General features: G+C 34.4%; 2 non-coding genes across 2 annotated transcripts; both read left to right on the forward strand.

Moving 5' to 3' along the window:
* Positions 1-1,899: 1,899 nt before the first annotated feature.
* On the forward strand, positions 1,900-1,972 carry Trnak-cuu. Its single transcript has one exon. It is a non-coding gene; the product is annotated as a tRNA-Lys (tRNA).
* A 1,117-nt stretch (positions 1,973-3,089) lies between these two features.
* Trnak-cuu lies at positions 3,090-3,162 on the forward strand. Its single transcript has one exon. It is a non-coding gene; the product is annotated as a tRNA-Lys (tRNA).
* Positions 3,163-6,544: the final 3,382 nt, after the last annotated feature.

Consider the following 6,544-nt stretch of genomic DNA (forward strand, 5'->3'; position numbering starts at 1 on the left):
CGACATGAATAAATTATTTTCTTTCACACTCTTATTTCTTATGTACGTGGGTACATGTTGTTTAATTCTATCCTGCAGTCTTTGTGAAGTGCGACCTACGTACCGACATTCGCAGTGGCACGAGAATTCATAAATAGCCATACTTTTCTGTGTGGTAGGTATCACATCTTTGTGTGTTGCAGGCAACAACTTACTTGTGGAATAAGCACAGTAGGGGTTCATTGCAGGAAAGCATTTAGTAATGGCCGTTATCAATTGTTTTTCAAATGTTACCAATCCATGGTAGTTTTAGGTAATCAGGGCAATTGGCAGGAGAGCCCAAAAATAACGACGGAAGAAACAGAAGAGTTGGAGACTACGACAAATTAACAAAACTATCAATTTGCTCTCAAAGTTTTTTTGTTTTTTTACTTACTCCTTAAAAGCATTTTTTCATTAGAAAATATTAAGAACATGTAAATAAAATGTTGATTTTGCTCTTATCACTTGCGAAAATGATTTTAATGTGAAAGGGGAATCGCAACGGAAACTTTGCTGAGTAAGAAGGGAGACGCTGTTTAAAGTTTGGAAAACACTGTGGTTAAACTTTTTTTTTTATGGGGGCGCCATCAGCAGATGATTTGCCCACAATTTTCACTGATAAACACATTTAAACAAATGGCGAGCATGTTTGGTGTGACGGAGATTCAAACCTGCGACCCTCAGATTGCGAGTCGAGCGCCCTAATCACCTGGCCAATGCCGGGAACGGTTAAGCTATTTTTACTGTTTTTCATTTTTATTATATCAAACTTAAACTCCTAGATGGCAGCACTTTTAAAATATGCAAAACAATATTTTAAATCTAAATTAGATATACATGTTATATATATGTGACTTAAGTAAACTTGAGTTATTTCATTTATATTGACTATTCACTTTGGACAACAGGGGATAGCAGAAAATACATATTTCTATTGCATTAATTTAAATTGGATACAACGCATCCGTTTCTAGTACGATCTTTGCCTATCATAAAAATAAAATGAATTTGAAAAAAAATAACAATCACAAGAAAGTCAAGACACCTGGGAAATGTAAGTAAGAATAAACCAATTTGTTGTTTTGTTTTGTAAGAACGTGTTAAAATAAGTCAAGGGATGTGCATGAATATTTAATGTAATTTGATTAGAAAGACCTGAATAATTTTTTGTTTGTTTCTGTTAGATTCGTTTTTCGTCTACGTGCTTACTTCTCCGATATTATTAGAACACAAATTATTGAAAACGGGTTTTCACCACATTCACATGCTTAATAAAACATATTTGAGCTAGCTAAACTTTGATCTCTTTCGGAAGTCGTCATCAAGCTTAACGAACAACCTAAACACAGACTTCTTGTTTTTAAGTTAATATTACCCATTGTTTATATCTGGTTTAGTTTGTTATGCATTTCGCGCAAAGTTTCACGAGGGCTATTTGCACTAGCGTCCCTAATTTAGCAGTGTAAGGCTAGAGGGAAAGCAGTTAATTATCATTACCCACCGACCGTCAACTCTTTTACCAACGAATAGTGGGATTGACCGTCACATATCATGCCCCCACAGCTGAGCATGATTGGTGTGACGAGGATTCGAACCCGCAGATTGCGAGTCGAGCGTCCTAACCATCTGGCCATGCTGAGCCTTGTTTGTATCTAATTAAGCACAAAGCTACACGGTGGGTTATTTATGCTCTGCCCACCACGGGTATCGAAACCCGGTTTCTAGCGTCCACTAGGGGGCATAATATTATCTGCATTATCCAAGAAAATATTGATTGGCGCGTGATTAAAAATTAAGCCTCACAATGAACGAAACTTAGTCTTTATTTAAATACCACAAAATGTATCTTTTAAGACAAGATTCATAATTTTGGGCCAAGCCCGGCTAGCTCAGTCGGTAGAGCATGAGACTCTTAATCTCAGGGTCGTGGGTTCGAGCCCCACGTTGGGCGAAGAAATATTTTTCTCGAAGTAGACGTTAGTAAATTAACGGCCTTCTTACGCTAAAATCAGGGGTTGGATTCCCCGTCGTTGACAGAGAGCAGATAGCTAGCTTATCGTGTATCTTTATGCTTATATAAATAGTGTAGCTTCAGAGGTGCAGCTTTTGAGTTAAAGTCGCTTTAAGTCAAAATCTGGACGTTTATTTAAACTAAAGCGCATAGTGAATTTCTTCACCTTACAAATAACAACAAAAAGACTACAATAATCAAATTGAATTATTTATTTATTAAACATGACAATGTATTAAACGTTTTTCTAAAGTATTTCTACAGTAATAATTTGTTAGTTCAAAAAAGTTTACCGTGCTTCTTTACAAATATTTTTGTCCTTTGAACTTGTCATAAAGTTACTAGCATCAACTAATGTTTCACATTTTTTTAATGAAATTGTTTGTAATACTAGTAGGCCTAACAAGAAACGCAGATATCGTTTATCTGCCCATTATTTCACAGTATAAACATATATTAGAGGGGTTATAGAAACAACACTGTGATGATATTCATAATTGATCTGTTGAAGCTGATATTAACTTACGATCAGAGTAAGCTTCCAAAGAACACTAAAAAAGTTACAAAACAAAAAAATATGATAATGTCTCAAACTTTCGTTATGGTAGCAAAATAATCGTTTATCCCTAACACGAATATTTCAGTTGTTACTCATTTCCGAGCGCTAAATTAAACGCAAATCGATCATAGTGTGACAGAGGGCGTTGAATATTATCCTATTTCCCGCGATTGCTGTTTAAAATTATTATTTTTAAGGCAATGAAAAATATCGAAATAATGAAACATCTAATATATAATAGTATTATATAATTTATGAAGAGAAGTACTTAAGTAGAACGGCTTTCTCGGTGGCTTCAGTCCGGTATTTTACAACGTCTTACCACGCTTCTCAATAAAACACTCACAGTGTACAAACAAAATTAAGCCCAGAGGTTTCCACGACATTCATCTGGCTTTAATTTTTATTACCGCGGTTATCATTCAATCCTCAAACTATTTTGAGGCTTGAGAGGTTTGTATTAAAGTCAAGTATATTTAATAAAAAAAGATTTCGCAAGCCCGGCTAGCTCAGTCGGTAGAGCATGAGACTCTTAATCTCAGGGTCGTGGGTTCGAGCCCCACGTTGGGCGTAATGAATATAATTTTTGTTAATTGATATAATGATAATTAATTATAAATCTAATTAACATTATGATAATGTTAAGTAAATCACATCGAAATATTAATATTTCTTTTTTTGGTGTATGGATTCAGATTTCTTAATTCCTGTATTCTTAACGAATCATAATGCTTGAAAGCTGTTAAGATACACACACCATCCCGATGTACTGGTAATTAGACGACGTTTACTACCTGCTACCATTCACAGTTCTAAATAATTTTGGTTTTTACTTAATACTTTATAATAAGAATGAAAATGTTTTCTATTTAACTTTAAACAAAACTTTTATTAACTATTTATGAAATATTTTACTTCATGTATTCAGTATTTAACCAAAGCCGCTGAATAAGACATAAAAGATATTACTATTTTTATAACTTCCTTTTTTATAACCTAGAACTGAAGGTTTCCTTTCCAGAGTCATTAATCTCGTGAGATTTCGCATTCTTTTGAACACAAAAAATCCCATTAGTTGTGTTATGTTGTGTAATTTGAGGGGTCGAAGCAATAGGTTCTTCTTATTTCTTTAATAAACGCAATTCTAACTTTTGCTATTTTATAATAGTGTCTTAAAACTATTCAACTTGTCTTTGTTCTTGCCGCATTTCACTTTGAAACGGATGTGACTGTGAAATTATTTCGATAATTTCTTTAAATCTTTCAGCCCTTTTTTCTGAACACGAGGTTTCCATACGAACACCAGACAGCGTGTTTTTAGCGTGTCTTGATTTGATGCAACTCACATACCTTATCATTAGCTTGAAGCTAGAAGTAAGAAAGAACTCTGTAAACTATTACGATGTTAATACAGTTTATACATTAAAAGGTAGATCGCTGAATACAGTATGGACGTAGAAGGTATTTACATAGCTTTCGCGCATTTACTTATTTGTAATTATTTTAACAATTAAAATATCATACATACTAAAACTCCAATTCTTAACCTGTCGAAACCCTGTATAATTTGTATTTATGTAAAGATACTAATTTCGTCTGCCACTATCCATAGTTTTGAACTACTGACCAGATGGAGGCAGCTAGCCAATAGCATCTATCATCCACGATAAGGGATTGACTGTCACCCTTATAACGAACACGCAGATTAAAGTCGAGGAATATTTTGTGGTTTCGCAAGCTCCGAAATCTAGAGTTCTATCACAGGGCCGCGCTAAATTACATTTGAAGATTCTACAAATTCTTCCATATTAATTTTTGTTCTCGTAAAACTATTAGTATCATATTCTCATTTCTTCAAAACTAGAAAAGTAAAGTTTGAAATAGTAAACTCTGTTAGGATAATTACATTTTTATTTATTTCTTGTTAAGAATAACCTACTAGCAAAGTAATATTTGTAATATTGTTCATTACGTTTTGTGATCAATGTACTACAGTAATGTTTAGACAAGCTTGAGGCAAGGGGACAAAAAAAGACCAGACTTTTTTTTTTAATTTCTGTAAAAGCGTAAACTTAATTTTATTTTGAAAAGTAAAATTTTCGGAGGAAACTAAAAACAAAGATATACCGTATCTCTGACGTTTCACGAAGTTTCTTTACAGATAGCAACAATACATAAACTTCGTGACAACAAAGATGCATGCCCTTATAATGTTGAAATCTATACTCCATGTATGAAAGAATAATGAAGTTAAAAAACTAGAAAAAAAACAACTAGTATTTAACTTCCCTGTTAGTTAAGAGGTTCTGTTTCATGGTTTAAAAAAGTAGCTGTGCGTAGTACGTATATATATAGCATGCGTAGTGCATATAGGAAACGATATAATCAATTGAAATAGCCTCTCTCAAGGGCATATTTGAACAATTCGTTTTTATGACATCTTAAGTATGTAATTTCTATACTATTAAAAATCAAAATGGTACAAACATGTCGTTTAAGTTTGTAAAAATAATTCGTTTTATCTAAATCACTTTCTCACTAGGAAAAAAAAAAACAAGCCTGTTGAGATAACTTGGATGGCAGCGACAATGAGAAACATTTATTAAAAAGTGGTCATAAATTTATTTATTGCGCCCGCTGTAAAAGCAGCAACCCACCGGTTGACCTTGAACTACATTTGTGAAATGCAGTCCTTACCTCTGACTATAAAACAATAGGTAAAAAAAAAGGGGGGCTATGATTTTTATCTCATAGTCAAAATGAAGCAGAATAATGATTAAAACAGAACAATGAAATAACAGAAAAAAAGAAAATGGAGAAACTCAAATCTTACACAAAGCACGATTCTGGTACATAAGTAATAAGTGGAAACTAACACAAAGTAGTGAGTAGAAAGGTCACAAATAGTGAACCAGAACACTAGTAATCAGAAAATTAATTATTAACATAAAATCATAATACAATAGAAGGCAAAGAAACCTTCAAACAGCGTGGTTTGAATTTCGCGCAAAGCTACACGAGGGTGTATGCGCTAGTCGTCTCTAATTTAGCAGTAAAAGACTAGATGGAAGGCAACTAGTCATCACCATCCACCGCCAACTCTTGGGCTACTCTTTTACCAACGAATAGTAGAATTGGCCGTAACATTGTAATGCTCCCATGGCTAGAAGGGTAAGCATAACTATTTTTATGAGACAAATCAATGCACCAGAACTCTGCTATATTTCACTGAACGTTTTGAAAAGAGGAGGACTCTCAGAATTGGAAACTTGCTCCTCATTGCCATGTCTGATATCACATTATTATGGAGAAATGGTTAAATTTCGATAGACAAAGGTGAAATATTTTATATTGTTATGTCCTGGTGCCAAGAGCAACATGTTTAGTACCTATATATTCGGTTCACTTCGGATTATGCCTGGCATGGCCTGCTGGTCGAGGGTTCCAATCCCCGTCACACCGAAATACTCGCCCTTTCAGCAGTGGGGGTGTTATAAAGTTACGATCAATCCCACTATTCGTTGGTAAAAGAGTAACCCAAGAGTTAGCAGTGGGTGGTGTTGATTAACTGCATTCCCTCTAGTCCAGGGGTCACCAAACTATGGCCCGTGGGCCGGATCCGGCCCGCGAGGTCAGTTCATCCGGTCCACCGCTGCACTGTGCCACAAATGAGCTAAAATATAAAAAAAATTAAAGTAAGTGTAAGTAAAAATGTCCAAATTTGTCCAATCTGATTTTTGCATCTCCCAGTAAAATAAGTTTTAGGAAAATCAGTGACATAAAAAATTCGGCAACTTTGGATATCAAAGCGCTTTTTGTGTAAGTACCTCCAATGAGAGTTCATTCCTGCAGTCGCCTCTGATAACTTAACTTCCAAGTATTTTTTTCTTAAAATTTTTCTCCATCTATTTAGAGATAACTGAACATCCAAGTATTTTTTCTCCATCTATTTA

Source organism: Limulus polyphemus, unplaced genomic scaffold (assembly GCF_000517525.1).
Source record: "Limulus polyphemus unplaced genomic scaffold, Limulus_polyphemus-2.1.2 Scaffold5674, whole genome shotgun sequence".
Lineage (NCBI taxonomy): Eukaryota > Metazoa > Arthropoda > Merostomata > Xiphosura > Limulidae > Limulus > Limulus polyphemus.